The following is a 21,952-nucleotide window of genomic DNA, read 5'->3' on the forward strand; positions in this document are numbered from 1 at the left end:
TAGTAGCCACTTCTGTACGCTGACTTGCTGACAACGGTATTTGTTTTATGAGGTAATTGTGGCTGGAAGAGAGAGAGGGTGGAGAGGGCAGAAAGGAAGTGGGAGGTAGCAAGTAAAGATGGGAGAGTGAAGAAGAGAGAGATGGGGGTGGGCAATGAGTTAAGTCAGGACCAGCTGAAGAAGCTGACAATGTAGGAGCATTGCCAAAGGGGAGATGAGTCTCCATAATGGTAGAATCAAGACTGCAGAGCCCTGATAACTGAAAAAAAATGACGCAGAGTGGGGTTTGGTGCACAACTCGATAAAAGTGATTTTGCCTGAGGCTTGGCTCTGCAGCTGTATAAATAAATTTAATTAGATTATAGGTAAATTTTTGGAGAAGGCAATGGCACCCCACTCCAGTACTCTTGCCTGGAAAATCCCATGGACAGAGGAGCCGGGTAGGCTGCAGTCCATGGGGTCGCTAAGAGCGACTTCACTTTTACTTTTCACTTTCATGCACTGGAGAAGGAAATGGCAACCCACTCCAGTGTTCTTGCTTGGAGAATCCCAGGGATGGGGGAGCCTGGTGGGCTCCCGTCTATGGGGTCGCACAGAGTCGGACACAACGGAAGCGACTTAGCAGCAGCAGCAGCAGGTAAATTTTTATTGAAGTGTGCCATACACATACAAAAGTAAACTTGTCTTAAGTTTTGTTAGGGGAAGCACACTGACTGAAGCCGCCCACCCTGGCCAGGCCCCTACTAACCATTTGCATGAGTTGTTTTACAACAGGAGGTCCTGGCAAGGAACATGGAACTAATAAGCCACCACCAACGGGAAGAGTTCAGGAAAGGTCAAAAGGAGACACCATGAAACTGACCACCTCCCAGAATCTTTCTTGCTGGCTGAGTGATATGTGCACCACCAGGAAGGACTCTGAATCAGAATGATTGGCTAAAGACAACTGGGAAATTAATCCCATCACCATAAAACCCAAACTGCAAGCCACATGGCAGAGCAGTCCTTCTGGGTTCCCTTAGCCTACTGCTCTCCACCCTGGTGCCCTTTCCCAGTAAAATCTCTTGCTTTGTCAGCACATGTGTCTCCTCAGACAATTCATTTCTGAGTGTAAGACAAGAGACCACTTTTGGGCCCTGGAAGGGGTCCCCTTTCCTGCAACAGTTTGATAAGTTTTCAAACATAAAATATAGCAATGCAACCCCAAGAAACAGACCATTGCTAACACCCAGAGTGTTCTGCCTAGCTGAAGGTGCAACCGTCCTAATCTTTAACACGATAGGTTAGTTTTGTCTTTCTGAGTTCTACATAACTGATCATACTGTGCGTATTTTTGTGTCTGTCTTCTTTTGTCCAGTATTCTGTTTGAGATTATGAGACTGTACCTGTAGTCTGTTCATTTTTATTCCTGTATATCATTCACATATATGAATATACCATATTTTTTATTTACCCATTTCATAGTTAATGGAAATTTAGCTATTTTCTTATTTTTGGTTATTGTAAAGAGTGTCTTGATGAACATCGTCACACAAGTCTTTGATAGACCTACATATACATATCTGTTGGGTAATATATCTAGGATTGGAATTGCTGGGTCAAAAGCTATGTTAGATTCTGCTTTAATAGTACAGCCAAATAGTCTTCTAAAGGGGCGATTCTAATTTACACTCCCATCAGTGGTGTGTTACAGACCAGATGCTACTCGTCCTTTGTAGTGCTTGGGATATTCTATTTTGTTTTGTTTTTCATTTTAGCTCTTCTGGAGAGTATACAATAGCATCACATTGTAATTTTAATTTGCATTTTCCAGATGATTAATTAGGTTAAGCACCTTTTTCATGTTATTGGCCATTTGGATAAAATTTTGTTTAAGTGCTTATTCACATATTTTGTCCATTTGTTCAATCAGTTCTTAAAATACTGGTTTTTTAACTAGTGGATCACATAGAATGCTAGAGAAATTGTAGCAGTGTTTATCCTTGTCTGGCTTCTGAAATTATAAAGATATATGTTAACATTTCACTGTAAGGAATATTGTGTACTGTAGGGTGTTTCTTTTAATAGATTACTTTTATCAGATTAGGAAAGTTCCTGTCTATTTTAGTTCTTCAGTATTTGTATCACAAAGAGGCCATTTCTCCACTTTTTTCTATTATCTGAAAAATTTTAAGGTTTTTTCTTACTTAAATGTTTGGAAGAATTCAGTTATAATACTGTCTGGGCCTGGGATTGTGTTTGGGTATGTGTGTATGTGTGCATTGACTTTTAATTATTGATTCCACTTTTAAAATAAATAAGAATAAGAATATTCATATTTTCATTTAAGCATGTTCAGTTCAGTCGCTCAGTCGTGTCCGACTCTTTGAGACCCCATGAATAGCAGCAGGCCAGGCCTCCCTGTCCATCACCAACTCCCGGAGTTCACTCAGACTCACGTCCATCGAGTCAGTGATGCCATCCAGCCATCTCATCCTCTGTCATCCCCTTCTGCTCCTGCCCCTAATCCCTCCCAGCATCAGAGTCTTTTCCAATGAGTCAACTCTTCGCATGAGGTGGCCAAAGTACTGGAGTTTCAGCTTCAGCATCATTCCCTTCAAAGAAATCCTAGGGCTGATCTCCTTCAGAATGGACTGGTTGGATCTCCTTGCAGTCCAAGGGACTCTCAAGAGTCTTCTCCAACACCACAGTTCAAAAGCATCAATTCTTTGGCACTCAGCTTTCTTCACAGTCCAACTCTCACATCCATACATGACTACTGGAAAAACTATAGCCTTGACTAGATGGACCTTTGTTGGCAAAGTAACATCTCTGCTTTTGAATATGCTATCTAGGTTAGTCATAACTTTGCTTCCAAGGAGTAAGCGTCTTTTAATTTCATGGCTCCAAAAGCACTGCAGTTGGTGACTGCAGCCATAGGCTGCAGCCGAGCCGACAGACTGCTCGGGCACCTCTCTTTATTTCCATATGCCTAACTTTGAATTTCTCATTGCCTGGTGGTCTGAGGATAGAGACATTTTACCAATACATGGTGGTTATCATTACCCAGAGAGACAATTCTAAGAGATCCAAACAGAGGCTATAATGCTTCTAATGACCTAGCTTTGAAAGTCACATAGCGCCCCTTCTTAGACATCTATTGGATAATGCAGGAACAGCTGAGCTGAGATTCCAGGAGATGGAAGAATTTCTTCTCACAATATGGGCTTTGTAGGTGTTCCAGTGAAGCAAGAAATTGATGGTAGCCTTCTTGGAGAGAGTGTATCACCCCGATATGTTCATTTAAGGCTTTATATTTTCCTAAAAATAAGGATTATCTGCATCCCACAGGCTTTGCTGTGTTATGACTTATCATTCAACTCAAAATATTTCCTAATCTAAATTAACATTTTTTCGTTTGGGTCATTTTAGGTATATTTGGGGGGGTTTCAAATATTTGAGGAACTTCGAATCATCTTGTTATTATGAAATGATAGATTAATTCTCCTGTGTACAGAGAATATGTTCTTCATGACTTCAGTTCTTCAAGATTTGTTAAGTCTTGATTTATATTCCAGCATATGGTCAATTTTGGTTTTAAAAAATCTATATTGACTTGAAAGTAAAGTATATCTTACAGTTGCCAGGTGCTATGTTTTCTGTACGTATATATGAACATATAATTATGTGTGTATGTTAGTTGCTCAGTCGTGTCTGACTCTTGTGACCCCATAGACTATACCCCACTCCAGTACTCTAGCTGGAAAATTCCATGGATGGAGGAGCCTGGTGGGCTACAGTCCATGGGGTCGCTAAGAGTCGGACACGACTAAGTGACTTCACTTTCACTTTTCACCTTCATGCACTGAAGAAGGAAATGGCAACCCACTCCAGTATTCTTGCCTGGAGAATCCCAGGGATGGGGGAGCCTGATGGGCTGCCGTCTATGGGGTTGCACAGAGTCAGACACAACTGAAGCGACTTAGCAGCAGCAGCAGCAGCAGCAGCAGCAGCAGACTATACCTCACCGGGCTCCTTTGTTTATGGAATTTTCCAGGCAAGAATACTGGAGTGGGTTGCCATTCCGTTCTCCAGAGGGTCTTCCCAAACCAGGGATCGAACCCAGGTCTCCCACCTTGCAGGCAGATTCAGATGATATATGTATGATACTTATACATTTAGGAAAAATGTATAATCAGGTCAAGTTTATTAATCATGCTTCTCATATCTTTGTATCCTTATGAATTTTTAATGTTTGTCAATATATCAGTTAGTGAGAGGCATAGTAAATTCTCTCTGATTTTACATTTGTTCTTCTATAACTGCAATTTTTGGTTCATCTATTTTGAAGCCCTATTATGAGTGGCAAACAAGTTTAGAACTGCCACATCTTCCAACAGATTAAACCTTTGCTATTATAAAATGTTCCTCTTTAGCTCCAGCTACACTTTTTCAATTAAAATTGAGGTATTAGAAAATATGGTCCTGTCTAAGACGTGTCTAAGACACTTTGTTCATGCCAAAAAATTCTTGATATTTGGTCTTGTACAAAAACTCCATTAGACATCTTGTCCATAAGACATTTGGTTCACACCAAAAGGTCCCAGATACTTGGTCTTGTCTAAAAACATTTTATTTTCTAAATTTTACTTTTAAATTTTTGTGTATTTGCTAAATTGAGAAATTATATTCATGTATCTTTGTATGTGTTATTTTAAATAACTAATATCTTTAAACTATAGTACTATATCATTGACTTTTAATGTAATTACTCACATATTTTGATTAAATTTACCATTTATTTTCTTATTTTTCTATATTTCCATATATTTACATTACTTTTACTCTCTTCTCTATAACCTTTTAAACTTATTATTTTTAGTGTTTTATATGCATTCTTTATTAGGTTGTCAGTTAAATATTACTTTATTATCCTTTTAGTGGTTACTGTACATATTATATTATCTATTATTAAAGTCTAATATAAATTAGTATTTTAATCACTTCCCTGACAATCCTAGAAACTTATACTTTAACATCTTTATGCTTTTCCTGCTTTTTATATTATTTTTATTATGTTTTTGAATTTCAGATATTAAAAGGCATAAGGATTTATTGTTGCTATTTTACACAGTCAATAGTAATTTAGCTTTATCTACATATTTGCCTTTTCTGATATTTATCACTGCTTCTTTTACTTCTTTGATTCCTTTTGGAATAATTTCCCCACTGTCTGAAAACTGCTTTTAGTGTTTCTCTTCCTATGGATTTGCTGGCAATGCTATTTTTTTAATTTTGTTAGGAAATGACATTTTTTCACTTAATTTTTAAATAAACTTAAAAAATTTAGAACATTTTCAGATTTACAGAAAAATTGCAAAGATAGAGAGTTCCCACATACCCCATTTATTTCATATTCCATTAGTAAACATATCTACATTAGTATGGTACACTTGTTTTAATTAATGAGCCAATATTGGTACATTATTAAATAAAATCCACACTTCATTTAGTCTTTCTTAGTTTTTAACCTAACATCCTTTTTCAGTCCCAGGATCCCTTCCAGGGTAACATATTATATGTAATTGTCATGTTCCCTTAGGTTCTTGTTGGTTTTAACAGTTTCTCAGATTTTCCTTGCCTTTGATGACCTTGACAGTTCTGAGGAGTACTGCCAGGTAGCTTACAGAATATCTCTCAATTTGGATTTTTATGATGTTTATCTTATTGTTTGACTGGGATGATGTGTTTTGAGGAGGAAGACCACAGCGGTGGAGTGCCATTTTCATGGTCGTATCAAGAGTGCACACTATCAGCACCTGACTTAGCCCTGCTGATGTCAGCCTTGATACCCAGGCTGACAGTGTGTGTCAGATTTTCCCACTCATTCTTCTTCCTTTCTGCACCAGTATTTGCTGGAATGAGGTCATTGAGCACAGCTGACATTTAAGGAGTGCAGATATCCTACCTCCTCCTTCAGGGTGAGGTATATATGCAAGTTATTTGAAACTCTTCTGTGTAGATTTGCCTATTCCTCCCATTTATCACACTATAATTTTTGAAAAGTATCTTCAGCGGAATAGAATCATAGATTGACAGCCATTGTCTTTAAGCATTCTGAAAGTGACATTTCATTATCATTTAAATTTCCTTTTGCATGTAATGTGACTGTTTTTCTCTGCCTACTTTTAAGATTTTCTTTTTGTTCTGTTTCTGATGTTTTACTATGATATGCTTTAAAGTGTGGTGGTTCTTTTTTAAATAACTTTCCTCCTTGGAATTTAAGGTACATCACAATTTTATGGTTTGATGTCTAAGTTTTGCAGAAATTGTTCTCACAATTTTGCCCATTTTATCTCTCTTCTTTTTAGCACTGCATAACTCTCATTTGTGAGACTTTTGATTTTTATGTCACTTTTCTTATGATACTTTGTGTTTTGTTCTACTTTTTTTTTCTTTATTTGCTTCCATCTAGATATGGTCTGCTAAGTCACTTCAGTCGTGTCTGACTCTGCTGCTGCTAAGTCACTTCAGTCGTGTCCGACTCTGTGTGATCCCATAGATGGCAGCCCACCAGGCTCCCCTGTTGCTGGGATTCTCCAGGCAAGAACACTGGAGTGGGTTGCCATTTCCTTCTCCAATGCATGAAAGTGAAAAGTGAAAGTGAAGTCGCTCAGTTGTTTTCCAATTCTTAGCGACCCCATGGACTGCAGCCCGCCAGGCTCCTCCGTCCATGGGATTTTCCAGGCAAGAGTACTAGAGTGGGGTGCCATTGCCTTCTCCAAGATATGGTCTACTGACCTGTCATTTAGTCATTAACTCTATAAACAACTGTTTATAATATACCTTTAGTTCCATCTACTGCATTCTCCATTAAAGTTATCATATTTTTAATCTATAAAATATATAGTTGATTATTTTGTAAATTTTACTTCTTAGGTGAAATTTTTCATTTCATCAACAATTTGCTCATTTTTACAAATCTACTCCTTTTTGACTTGCTTTATAATATTGAAGCTGGATCCTGTAAATATTTTTACTTTACCAGGTGGTACAATGATAAGCCTTAGTGAAGGATACTGTAGGAATGCTGTAAGGGGAAGAGACATTAGTTTGACTCCAGTGTTTTCTGTTTCAAAGGCATGTACACTGCAGCTGTCAGCAGGCTACTTCCCTCTCATTGGGAAGCTTACCTATCAGCAAGCAGCTATTTTTCCAGTGGTCCATACCCTTCAGCAAGTCTCACCAGTGCTCCATCAGCTTTCCACTGAATCTCACTGCCACCCCAGTCACAGGTTTCTGCCCACCATCCCTGGCCAGCAGCACCTCACCAAGCTTTCATACCACCCACTGGGCAACAGCTAAACCTCTCCAGTTAGATGTAAATTTCAATCTGGTGTGAAAGCCGGGAGACTGTTTCTAAGTTTGTTCTTTTCTTGGGCATTCTCTTTCAGTCCTGGACATAGTGACTTTTCCCTACATCTGCTAGTCCTATATATTTTTTTAACATTCTTTTAACAATTCTTAATACTTTATCTCCAATTTCCAATTAATAAGTTGTATAGCATGTTTTCTTTTTGCCTGATTACTTCTTTGCTGTGGTTTCACAGTCTTACTCAACTCTGGGATACCTTATCTCCAGAATTTTGAGCTCTCAAACTTTGGATTCCATGATAGGCCTGAATTTGAATTTACATCTTCCCAACCTAGTGAGGCTGATGACTCTTCTTTCTACCTTTCTTCCTATTAGCAGCAATTTTCTTCCCATCTTTAGGAATTTCCTACTATGTCACTAATGAATCAGTCCCTCATGGGGAAACCTTGTCTCACTGATATTCCTGGCTGCCATGATATTCTCCAATGTCTTCAGATGAGTGATTTTTTTAAATATTACATACCACTTTTCTATTTGTTCTCAGCTAGAGAATTGGCCTGTTACCATATAGACCATTGTAGCCAGTAAAAGAATACCTGTTTACACTATTTCTTGGTCCCCCTTACTTTTGCTTGCATTAAAGCAAAGAAAACTCCATTAATGGAGGCATTATGTGCTTGTTTATTTTTCTTACAACATGAATCAGTCAATAAGGAAGGAATTCATGATTAACAAAGAATACAAGACTCTAAAAATAGGTCCAGAGCCTTGCAAAATATCATAGAGAGAAAGAACAGTGAAAGCTGATTTCCTCAGAAATATCTGAGTACAAGTTTACATATTATTCTCGAAACTTAGTTTACTGAAAAAGAAAAAAAAAAAGATGTGTTGGGATAGGTTAAGTATCAAGAGTTCTGTGATTTCACATTTAAGAATTTGTCCAAAAATATATTCCAATGGAATTCAACTCTGTTAGCACCTTTCCGTACTTAACATCACACAGACCTCATAAAGAACTGATAAAATCATTAAAATTATGCTTATTCAAAAAAGCTATGGTCATTAAAAAGAAAACTGAAAGTCATACATGTGTTAAATAAAGCATTTATACAACTGCAATGTTCATCAATATGGAAATAAGTAAATTAAATGTATCCCTTCAGTGCAGTCATTACAAGTCATAATTGTGATGGCTATAAATCAACATGGAGAATATTATATTGAAATAGATTGCAAATTGTTTCTCTGTTTTAGTTACAACTATAAAAGCTACATATTCCTATGAAGAAAGCTTGGAAAGATTAAAAAATAAATAATTTGACATAATAATAGTAGAGTTATATCTTTTAAATTTTAGTTTTGGATGTAATATTATTTGTGCCATCATTACTTTAAAAAATAGGTGTGAGATATATGGCAAAACCAATACAATATTGTAAAGTACTCAGCCTCCAATTAAAATAATAAATTTATATTAAAAAACAGAATAAAACAATAAAATATAATTTTTGGTAACCATTCAAAGGGAAATGATTTCTTTTTTTTGGAGGGATAGATTTTTGCTGTCATTAAATTCTTATGGAAATCTATTTGAACATAACGACCATTGGATAAGACAATGAACATTTTCAACAGAGGCTTTTCCAAAGTCTTAACATTTTCTGGGCTTCCCCGATAGCTCAGTTGGTGAAGAATCTACCCGCAATGCAGGAGACCCCAGTTTGATTCCTGGGTCAGGAAGATCCCCTGGAGAAGGGATAGGCTACCCACTCCAGTATTTTTGGGCTTCCCTTGTGGCTCATCTGGTAAAGAATCTGACTGCATGGCAGGAGACCTGGGTTTGATCCCTGGGTTGGGAAGATCCCCTGGAGAAAGGAAAGGCTACTCACTCCAGTATTCTGGCCTGGAGAATTCCATGGACTATAGTCCATGGGGTTGCAAAGAGTCAGACATGACTGAGCAACACTTTCTACAACAATTTTTGACTAATATTGACCTGTACTTAAAGATAAGGCCTAACCTGTGAGTGTTAGTCATTCAGTCCCCTCCAACTTTTTTCAACCCCAAGGACTGTAGCCTACCAGACTCCTCTGTCTATGGAATTCTTCAGGCAAGAATACTGGAGTGGGTTGCCATTCCCTTATCTAGGGGATCTTCCCAATCCAGGGATCGAGTCAGGATCTCTTGCATTGCAGACAGATTCTTTACCATCTGAGCCACCAGGGAAACCGAAGACCTAACCTAGAACAGCATATTATGACAAAATTACTTCAATTGAAAGCTGAATCAATATGGTCCAAATTGCCTCTGCCAGATTTTTACCTGAAATAAATGTAGAATTTTTAAAAGAAAAGTAATGCTGGTTTGCATACCCCAAAGAGGGCTTTGAAAAATAATCTATGCTTTTGGACCACATTTATACTTTCTATGTGTTTTCCAGTTCAACACAGTCTTTCCCACAACCTATCCCTTCTCACTCATTTATTTTATTTCATTCATTTATTTTATTTAACTGGCTCTAAAGGCATCTGACTTGACACTTCCTGGTCTTAAGACCTGGCTTCAAATCCTTGAAGATTCACATATCTCTGTCAGGGAAGGCCTGGATTGGAATGGAGAGGAGGACAAGGAGAAGGAACACTGTAGCATAACTTCTCTAATTCAATAAGTGGGTTGACTTGCTTGTACTGCTTTTATATTGGGTAGCTCTCAACTTAAAATCTATTTAAATAAAACAGTGGAAACAGTGTCAGACTTTATTTTTTTGGGCTCCAAAATCACTGCAGATGGTGGCTGCAGCCATGAAATTAAAAGACACTTACTCCTTGGAAACAAAGTTATGACCAACCTAGATAGCATATTCAAAAGCAGAGACATTACTTTGTCGACTAAGGTCCGTCTAGTCAAGGCTATGGTTTTTCCTGTGGTCATGTATGGATGTGAGAGTTGGACCGTGAAGAAAGCTGAGTGCCAAAGAATTGATGCTTTTCAACTGTGGTGTTGGAGAAGATTCTTGAGAGTCCCTTGAACTGCAAGGAGATCGAACCAGTCCATTCTGAAGGAGATCAGCCCTGGGATTTCTTTGGAGGGAATGATGCTAAAGCTGAAACTCCAGTACTTTGGCCACCTCATGCAAAGAGTTGGCTCATTGGAAAAGACTCTGATGCTGGGAGGGATTGGGGGCAGGAGCAGAAGGGGATGACAGAGGATGAGATGGCTGGATGGCATCACTGACTTGATGGATGTGAGCCTGAGTGAACTCTGGGAGTTGGTGATGGGCAGGGAGGCCTGGCGTGCTGCAGTTCATGGGGTTGCAAAGAGTTGGACACGACTGAGCGACTGAACTGAACTGAAGAACTGTTACTAAAAAATTTGAAAATCTTTTTCCTAGATTGTGACATCTGATCATGGGACAATTGAAGACAAGGCTTTTTACTCCTAAAGAATGTAAATAAATGTATCTCTAGGAGATAATATGAGAGAAAACTGTCAGTAAAGATACCCAGTCTTGATTCTGAAATATCAAAATAATAAATATCATGTGGAAGAATCCTTTTCCACTTATGTCCATTTACAAATGTCAAACTGAATTTACCATTCAGAAATCTCATAATCAGATTGATGAGATAGAGTTTACACATGAGCAAGAGTTAAAGAAATAAAAGACAAAATGATTAGTATGTAAAATAATTGGTCAAAATAGTATGTAAAAATAACATTAAAAGGGCTTAAAATACCTTCTGCTCAGGAAGAATTTTAGTAGCACAAAAAACAGCTAATGATATTTTACAAATATGTTTTATTTTTTGGAACTAAAATAACAGCAGTAGTAAAAAAATAAAATAGAATAAAAGAAAGAAGCTGATAGATAGCCCTACATAAACTTTAAAGTCTATCATTCTGAGACCAAAATTAAAAGACAAACAAGAAATGAAGACAACATTGACACATAAAAGGCAAAAGGGCAGAAATCATTAATATATTAAAAAGCTAGTATAAATCAAAAGGAAAAGGTGAACTATTCCAAACAGAAATATGGTACAATGAAATAAACTGAAAAAAAAAATCAAAAATACAGATGTCTAATAAATGTCAAATGTTTTTGTACCCTATTAATAATCAAATAAATTAAAATGAAAATAAAGTTAATATTATTCCTTCTCTGTTAGATTTACAAAGGTTAAAATCAATGCTAATGTGTAAAATTATAAGGGTGTGATAAAGGAATACACCATACATTCTTTGCTAGTAAAAGCACAAACTGAGAAATAGTTTCTGAGATTCAAGGGTCCACAAAAATCTGTATATGCATGCATATATTTTTCCACCCAGCAATTCTTTCCAGAATATATCTTAAGGAGACAGTCAAAAGTGTCCATAATGATTCCTTATTTTTCAATGCCAGAGTAGGAAAAATAGAAATTGAATATGAACAGTATTAAGTATGTCATGACACATATGACTCAAGGACCACTATACAGCAATCATGTTCCAGGAGAATATCTATCTCTGCAAATGTTATGACACACAAAGAGTGTGTATATTTACATACATATATAATGGCCATCCCACATATCTACTTATCTGTCAATACATTTTTTAAAATGCAAGGACATACTCAAATATGCTAAAGTGCTTATGTTTGATTGAAGTGATTGCAGATGGCTTTTGCTTTGTTTTATTGCTATACACTTTAGTGTCTCCCAACTTTTTTACAACGAACATACTTTCAGAAAAACAGCACAATAAAATGCTTCCCTGGTGGCTCAGAGGTTAAAGCGTCTGCCCGCAATGTGGGAGACCTGGGTTCGATCGCTGGGTCAGGAAGATCCCCTGGAGAAGGAAATGGCAACCCACTCCAGTACTCTTGCCTGGAGAATCCCATGGACAGAGGAGCTTGGCGGGCTACAGTCCATGGGGTCGCAAAGAGTCGGACACGACTGAGCGACTTCACCTCACCTCAAATGCAATATATATATATATTTTAAGTTAAGGCTAAAAGGTTCCTACCATCTTCCTTTCTTTTTTTATATACTCTTTGCCATAGTGCACAATTATATCATTTTTAGTGTTTTTACTTGAATTTTAGAATATGTAGTGTGCTATTAAAAAGTAGATGAATGAGCCTTATAATTTTGCTTGTTAAGCTGCTTTGTAATGAGCTTAGAGTGCTCAATGATATAGAATGTTGGCATTCTATTCAGTCCGTTTCCTGTGGCCAAGGTTGTAGCAACCAATGAGTTGGACGGTCCTTACTTGAGAAGGCAACAATGCATGTGAATGCTTCTGATTTCTGGAGTAATCGTCACGTTCAAATGATAAAGATAGCATTTTAGAATATGCTCTGTGGAAGTTAAACAGGAGATCACTATCCTCCTGAAAACTAGACCCATGTTTATGTACTGAAGAGTTGATAAAAGCAGAGGGTGTCACACTGTTTATACCAAGAACCTCCTACCAGGGCTAAAGTAGAAACCCTTTAAGGACAAGCAAATATAACAAGCAGGTGAGCTCTCTGGGCAGGCCACACTTTCAAAAGCAATGGCTCTTATTATCAAGCTTAAGTCTGGATCTGCCAGGGCACAGATAAGAACAAAAACAAACTCCTTTATGAGATATTTGAGACTAACCCTACAGTTCTTGGGCTCTGATGGCTCAGATGGTAAAGAATCTGCCAGCAATACGATAGACCTGGGTTCAATTCCTGGGTGAGGAAAAGAGCCCCTGGAGAAGGAAATGGCAACCCACTCCAACGTTCTTGCCTGGAGAATTCCATGGACAGAGGACCCTGGAGGGCTACAGTCCATAGGGTTCAAAGAATCACACACGACTGAGAGACTAACACTTTCACTTTCTGTTCATAGTTCTTAATTTTGTTATCTGTACAGTAAGCAGGAAAGGTAATTTATTAAGACTATTTTGAGGATCAACTGATATGAAACATTTAAAATAACACAGTTTCTAGCTTAAAATAAGCTCTTTAAATAGTAGCTTTTATTATTAACTAAACATTAGCTATTATTATTTATTTATACTTGAAAAGTCAAGTGTGATTCATAGAAAGCACTCGATTGTTCTTGTTTAATTTGTATTGAACATGAATTCAGTCTTAATATGGATGAAATTATAAATTTATAGTAACATATATCACATTTCTTGCTCTACAGACAGAGATCTTAAAAACAATTTTGCTCTTCTTCCTATAACACTACTTTTGTATAATCCTGTTGTATTTATATAAGATTTGAGGTTTTTTTTTAAATTGCCTAAATAATCCAACCAGAAGATAAGCTTCATCACTAGTTCACTGGTCAGTTACATATTGACTTAGTAAATAAAAAAATATAAACATGCATTTCCAACTGTATTATTTTTTCACCTTTCTTTAAAAAGTAAAAGAAAGCAAGGTGCACATTTGGTGACCTCAAATACTCAGAAAAAATATATATGAAAATATAAAATTTTTACCCACTGAAAAATCAGTGTTCATAAGTAAAAAACTTGAAAGTCATTGGATTTGAAGATGGTTCTGAAAACCAAGTCAATACTTAAGGACTTAAAATTGCAGTTTTATAAAATACTCACTGCATGATAGATTTCAGGCTGTTTCATGTGTCCAATGTCATTCAAGGTTGCAAATAAATTTGGCCTTTCAAAAGCAAGATGAATGACAAAAATTCTCTGACATATAGCATGTCTTCCAGGTTAGGCATGACAAAAGTTCAATGATATCATCAAGGCTATCAATCCATCTGTAATGACATACTGCAGTCTCTTAAAGAATTAAATATGATGTTTGCAAGAGCAGTATTGCATTTCTGGTTGTAGGAAAAAAAGAGAATTGCAAACACACAAAAAGATCTGTTAAATTACATACACAAATAAGCTATTAATTTCTATATTTAAACAAATTTGTGAATCTGGATTTTTTTACATTGACCATTCTCCTAAAACATGCTTTTATTTTGAAAATCACATGTTCTATTTAGTCTATAGTTTTTCGGTTTTAGTGATTGCTTATACTGCTTTCAAGAACTAGCAAGTGCTGAATAGAGTTGGCCACAGAACAAAGTAAAGAGGCAGAATCAGAAGTGTATCAATTTTTACTCACATCTTTCTCTAAACTAAATGTATTTGGTCCAGTTTATCATGCATATTTTTGTTCTTACAGGACTGTTTTATGAAAATTACCCCCAAAATTCAGACATATCTTACATATCATAGTAATTTTCAAATCAATAGATCTCCTGGAGTGAAGACTTAAGCTCCTTACTGCAATTAGCTTTTCCAGCACATTAGTCAATTTCTCTTTAGGTCTCAGACTTACTGTAATTCTGTATAGGGTAAGATACGACAGTAATCAACATTTCTGGAAAATTCATACATGCCCAGATATAATTGGGAAATGTATTTAAACAATGTACTTGGTCATTATGATCTCATTTTGAGATTACAGAATTATGAATGAATTATATTAACAATGCATGTGTTCTGAATAATTTTGACAATGCCAATGGAATAACTAGTATGTATGGTTTTAATTCTAGGACTTTCCTTGAAATAGTGCATCTGTGGCTCCAGTTCAAGACTTCAGCACCCTGTTCAACTCTTAGACACTAGGGAACAAACTGAGAACCTCAAACAAATGTCTTAACCTTCATGAGTCTCCTAAGGCCCAGCCAAGCTCCTTCTTCTACTATTCATTATTGGCAGTGGAAAGAAAGGAGGAATGTGGCAATGTGTTAGACTACCACAGAGGAGGATCAGTCCTTACAGTCCAGTGACCTCACTCCTTACATGACCCCTAGAAAAAAAGGAAGAAACAATCACAGCTATAAGGCAACATGCACTGAACTTCATTCAGCCTCTGAGGCTCGAAGTTTGAATCCAAGTTCTAACTCTTCTGTGAGAAACCGTGCAAGTCACTTCACATTTGTGAGCTGCTTCTTATTCATTTGAAAAAGAATATGATGACAATTCGTAAAAATGTTGACAAATATGACTATGATAACATCTATAAAAATGCTTTGCAAATTTTGAAGCCCAATATAAATGCACTCATGTCCTATACACAACTGCTTTGTTTTTCTTTCATATTTCTACTAAAAAACTTCTTTAAAATATTAATCAGAAATTTGAAAACAATTTAAAAAAATGAAATTCGTATAGCAAGAGGAGTTGTGAAACAACTAATTAGATTTTTTATCGAAATATAGTTGATTTATTTTGTTGTTGTTACTTAGTTGCTAAGTCCTGTCCAACTCTTTGGCAACTCCACGGACTATAGCGTGCTAGGCTCCTCCGTCCATGGGATTTCCCAGGCAAGAAAACTGAAGTGGGTTGCCATTTCCTGCTCCAAGGACTCTGCAACCCCACAGACTGTAGCCTGCCAGGCTTCTCTGTCCAGGGGATTTCCCAGGCAAGAATGCTACATTGGGTTGCTATTTCTTCTCCAGGCGAGCTTCCTGACCCAGGGATCAAACCCACATCTCTTGCGTCTCTTGCATTGGCAGGTGGATTCTGTTACCACTAGCGCCACATGGGAAGCCTTCTAATTTACAATATTATGTCATTTTCAGGTGTACAACATAGTGATTCTTCTTTTTGCAGATTATATTCTATTATAGGTTATTATAAGATATTGGGCATAATCGTCGGTGCTATCTAGTAAACCCCTGTTGCTTATCTAGTTTATGTATAGTAGTTTGTATTTGCTAGTCTCAAACTTTTAATTTGTCCCCCTCTCTTCTTCTTCCCCATTTGGTCACCATAAGTTTCTGTTCTCTGTCTGTGAGTCTGTTTCTTTTTTGTATATAAATTTGTTTGTATTATTTTTTAGATTCCACTTATAAGTGATATTATATAGTACTTGTCTTTCTTCGCCTGACTTATTTCACTAAGCTTAACATTCTCTAGGTCCATCCACGAGGCTGTAAATGGAAAATTAGATTTTTGTAGGAAAAACTTACATTAAACAATGGCTACTTTAAATAAATGAAACCAGAGACATTGGAAAAAGGCCATTATAGCACATCTTACATTTCTAGAGATATATTTATTTTTCAAGAATTTTTCAAAATGTGAAAAAATATTAAAATCAATGTCATGCTGACATTAAATAACAATTCTAAAATTACTACCCTCTTATTGCAGTCCTCGTGTGTGTTCAGTCGCTCAGTCGTGTTCGACTCTTGATAACCCCATGCACTGTAGCCCGCCAGGCTCCTCTGTCCTTGGAATTTTCTAAGGAAGAACACTGGAGCAGGTTGCCATTTCCTTCTCCAGTGGCTCCTCCTGACCCAGGGATTGAACCCATATCTCCTGTGTCTTCTGCATTAAAGGTGGATTCTTTACCTGCTAAGCCATCAGGAAAGCCCAGTTATAGTCCTATCTGTTAATAATAAGATATGTTTGAAATATTTGGGTGTATTTGCAAAGCAATTTTAACTGAAAATTTTCTATTGAAACTAACAATCACATTGCTTCCCAGCAGGCTCAGACAGATGAAGAAACTGCCTACAATGTGGGAGACTAAGGCTCAGTCCCTGGTTGGGAAGATCCCTGGAGAAGGAAATGGCAACCCACTCCAGTATTCTTGCCTGGAACATCCCATGGACAGAGGAGTCTGGTGGGCTACAGCCCGTGGGGTCATAAAAGAGTTGGACACGACTTAGTGACTAAACCTCCACCACCTCCAAGTGCAATTGCCTTTAATTCAAATTCCCTATGTAATTTATGTATAACTCTTACCAAGTGGCTGCAAAAAAATAGCTTCACAGTATGATATGTTGGAAAGCTGAAAGTTTGTACAAAACACAGTCTTCCCGAACTGTTAGCTCTTATCCAGGAAGACAAAAAGTTATGACAAGTCTACAACACTGCTAAAAAATCAGATGAGGAACTAAAACCAATTTGCTCGTTTGGTCTATATTTCCCTTATGCTATCAACAACACAAATTAGTCACAGTTAATAATTATAATTACCAATTATATATTGCTTCACATAACTAACATTTGTATATTTACATCATATTCTCATATTCTGGGTTACAACTAAACTTCACAAACCAGGGAAGTAGAGTAGGCTTTATTTTTAATGACGGTATAATACAACTTTCTAAATTAAGATAGCCATTGTTGAGAAACTTCTATCCCAGTAGAGTATTAAGAAATCACATGAACCTCTGTCACCTAAAATAAAATGAGATAGTCTAAATCTGTCTTTTAGCCAGATTCCCAAATCCTCTTTCATTCATGCCTCATTATAGGACAATGGGAGAAACAGATGTCACATTAGTGCTAATAATGTTTGTTTCTTCATAACATTGATCCATCCTCCAATGTGTCAAGAAGACAAATTTTCTTTTATTTATTTATTTATTTTCATGATGTTTATTATCTGCATTCTTCTCGTAATACGTAAAGCACATGCAGTGAAGATTTCATTTTTGGCAATTTTCAGTCTTCAAGACCAATGGTCTTAATCTTTGATTGGTTTTCTAAATTCTCCACAATATTTTTCAGATAATCTTCATCTTTTAAAAAATATACATATAATTCTCTTTCCACTTGATGCAGCTTATTAGATGCCAACAGTTTTCTTTTTGTCTTCACATCAGCAAAAATATTAGTAAGAAGATGATTTACTTTATTTAGCTGAGATTCAACTTGATGAAACTGCTCCGTTAACTCCTGATCACTAAGCAAAAGCTGATTTCCTCCTTGATACAAAACTTCACAAAGCATGTTCACATCATTGTTTAGTTTGGACAGAAAAAAGAATGTTCTTGAGCAGATACTTCCAACTGCTCTTGTACCAAAGAACCATCCTGTTTTAATTTCTCAGCTACTTCTTCCTGGTTTCCATGGGTTATAAACAATTCTTTTTTCTTATTCTCTCCTTCTAAAAGTTGATAAAGCCTATGAGTAGAATAATCCTTGGTATCAATGGTATTCCTTGCATTTATCTGCTGAGATACTGATGGATCTGTTAGCATTTCTAATCGCTAGTGGAACATCAAATTACTTTGATTAAGTAGGTGAACCAAGTTTTCCAGCTGACAATATATGTCCCAATGCTTTCTCAATTCAATTTCATATGATAAATGAAGAAGTTCAAATGATGCCTTTTGCTTTATCAACTGATTTAAAACTAACTCTTGTCTTGCTGTGTAATAGTCTTGTTTAGCAATCTGTGAATCAAAATTTCCCTTTACAACTGGCATATTCAATAACTGGGCATTCTCTTTTACCACAGCAGGCAAAATTTCGTCTTTTACATGAGTGATTTATTCTTCAAGTTTCAGAATTTCACTGTTCAAGCTAGAAATTTCAGCATCCAAATTATCTTTGCCAAGAGCCTTGCTAGTGAGGCTATGAAGATTTTCCTCTGCCCACTTTATACTTGACTTTAGGCTCAAATTACTTGCTTTCAAGTGAATTAACTGATGTTGAGCACAAATGTATGCCAGCTGCAGCCTAGCCATTTCTAGCCGTCGCTCCTCAAGAACTTCTTGATTATCACAAATAGATGGTGCCTGCATATCTAAAAGTTGAAAATTTTCTTCATTTGAACTTTTGACTACTTCATGTATACCCTGAAAGAACTGTTTTTTGGTATATAAGGTTAATGCTGCCGTACTTTGCTCTTCTTGGCTTAGATAGTTTTGCAATGAAAACTGAGATAAAAACACCAGTGGATTTGTTCCTTGACCCAAATTAGACCGTCTGAAGAACATCATTAACTTTGCAACTCCATCACTAAGAGTGTGAAGTTCATTACTGTATCTGTAGCATTTAGAATTCCTTGACTCTGTTTCAGCTTTTTATTGGTTTCTTCTTCTTTAGCATTTAACCTCAGAGATTTGTGACTAGTTACTGAAGCCATCAACTGGCATTTATTACGTCGCTGAATTTTTAGGTTCTTTAATTTCTGCAGAGTTTGAACCTCATCCTCTAATTTCTCTAGCTCTTTGTCATTCAAGGTAGGTGTCTTCAGATCAGAAGTTTTACAGGTTTTAAGAACTTCATCCAATGCTGCTCCTTCTAGGATGGGCTTGCCTGATTTTTGAAGAATGCTAAAAGCTTCCAATTCCTCTTCAGACAATATGTTCTGTTCATTCACATTCCCACAAAACCACTTCAAAAATGGTTCATTTTCAACAAACAACCAGTCAAAATCTTCCCCATTAAGAATATCAGCTTTGGGATAATCAATTTTTTAAAATGTTTCCACAAATTCTTTTCCACAGCTCATGGTTTAACTACCCAAAATTTTGTAACTGATAAGGCTTTAATGGTGTTGCTATTTAGAAAATAAGTCCAACTCCATACAAAACTAATTTTATGTTAAGTCCATAGATAAGGGGGAAAAATACTTTTAGAATCTATAATAATTTATCCTGAATGACTCAATCAGCAGCCGCATTCACGCAAAATGCAAAGTCAGACACGACCAACCTCAGTAAGCTCAGCTCGCGCCCCTCAGAAGCCCGCCGCCCAAAAAGACAAATTTTAAATGGAACTATTTATTTATTTATGAAGTACAGGTCCCTCTATGACCTAGAAAATTTCCCAATCCAAGGTATGACAAGTGCTGATAATTTCTGCATTGCAAACAAAACTGCTGACTTATATTCTAGAAATAAGGCAACTGATAGTCTATGAGTTATAGTTACACCTTTTTCCTAATAATTTATTGAGATATCTTTTGCAAATACAAATTGTACATATTTAAGGTATACAATTTGATGTTTTGATGTATATACGTACATTGTGCAAACATCAGTCAACATAAAAAAACATATTCGTTACTTCTATATAATTGCCATTATGTGTGTGTGTGAAGATTTACTATATAAGGAATTCACACAACTCAATGGCAAAAATAAAAATATATCAATTTAAAAAATGGGCAAAGGAACTAAATAGAAATTTCTCAAAAGAAAGCATAGGAAAACAAGTGTTGAAAATGTACTCAACATCACTAATCATCAGGTAAATGAAAAGAAAAATCTCAATGACATGTCACCTCACACTTGTTGGCATAGCAAATATCAAAAACAAAACAAGTAACAAGTGTTGGTGAGGATGTGGAGAGAAAGCCACCCTGGAGCACTACTGAAGTGAAGTGAAGTGGAGTCGCTCAGTCGTGTCCAACTCTTTGCGACCCCACGGACTGTAGCCTACCAGGCTCTTCCCTCCATGCGATTCTCCAGGCAAGAGTACTGGAGTGGGTTTGCCATTTCCTTCTCCAGGGGATCTTCCCGACCCAGGAATCGAAACCCGGGTCTCCCACATTCCAGGCAGACGCTTTAATCTCTGAGCCACCAGGGAACTAGGGGGAGTGTAAACAGGTCTAACCATCATGAAAAATTATACTGAGGTTTCTAAAAAAATTAAAAAGATAGAATTATCAGATGATCCAGTAACCCTACTTCTGGATGTATATCTGAAGGTTGTGAAATATGAATCCTGAGATATCTGCACTTCTAAGTTCTTTGCAGCATTTTTCACAATAGCCAAGACATGAAAGCCACCTAAATAAACATTCATCAATGGTGTAATGTAGCAGCCCCCAAGCTTTTATGTACCAGGGACAGTTTTCCTGGAAGACAATTTTTCCACGGCCCAGGGCCTGGGGACCCCGGTCTAATAGATAAGGAAAATATGGTATATATGTAGAATGGAATACTATTCAGCCTTAAAAATAAGGGAATCCTGCCATTTGCAACAAATGGATGAATCTGGAGAACATCATGCTAAGTGAAACAAGCCAGGGACAGAAAGACAAACACTACATAACCTCATTTTAATGTGAGATCGAAAATAATGAAACGGTGGAAGCAGAGTAGAGTGGTGGTTGCCTGGAAAGAGAAGAGTGGGAGATGAGGTGATACTGGTCAAAGCAAAAAGTTTTAGCTGTATACGATGAATGGTTTTTGGAGATCTAATGAACAGCATGATGATGATGGCTAACAATATTATACAATCATTTCCTCAGTAAATATTTACTCAATGGCTTCTTCATGTTGGGCCTGGAGGATCCAAAGATAAAACCCATTAATTTTTTTTTTTTAAGATTAGCCTCATTCCCATACTAAGTAAGCTTACTGGCTAGTGTGGGAGATATGATTCAAGTTGCTGTAAATAAACTAAAGGCAAGATTGAAATTTAAGCTCACTAAAATCTAAGTTTTCTGGCTCCAAAGCAGTTTCAGTCTTTTCTACTCCAAGTTGCCTATTCAGAAATTATTGCACCATTAAAAAAAAAAAATCACTGTTTCCCCCTCTATCTAAACTGCCATGTCATTTTACTATAGTTAGAAATCATTACTTAGATGATGCAACATATATCTACCAATCTTTGGACAGTCAGCTTTTACAATGATGACAGTTGATATGTTTATGATCCCATTAAACATTTTCTTATTCTTCCATCATTTAATTTTAAGTCATAAAAGGAAAAGTTCACTATGCAAAAACATTTTCTGTTCTCTTAGAAATAATGATTTGTAAAGAGAGATTTTTGCAGCACATTCATGTAACATGAAGGCTTTACTTAAACCTGAGTGTGATTGTTGCATGCTCAGTCATGTCC

The 21,952-nt window shown here is 36.6% G+C and overlaps 1 protein-coding gene and 1 pseudogene across 1 annotated transcript in view; both read right to left on the reverse strand.

Annotated features, from left to right (window-relative positions):
* The window catches only part of LOC102190915 (EGF-like and EMI domain-containing protein 1), a gene marked incomplete at its 5' end in the record, with an annotated part of 494,420 nt that overhangs the window by 137,391 nt on the left and 335,077 nt on the right, over positions 1-21,952 (reverse strand).
* On the reverse strand, positions 17,755-19,812 carry LOC102184004 (annotated as a pseudogene).

The sequence above is a fragment of the Capra hircus genome, chromosome 1 (assembly GCF_001704415.2).
Source record: "Capra hircus breed San Clemente chromosome 1, ASM170441v1, whole genome shotgun sequence".
In the NCBI taxonomy this organism is placed as follows: domain Eukaryota; kingdom Metazoa; phylum Chordata; class Mammalia; order Artiodactyla; family Bovidae; genus Capra; species Capra hircus.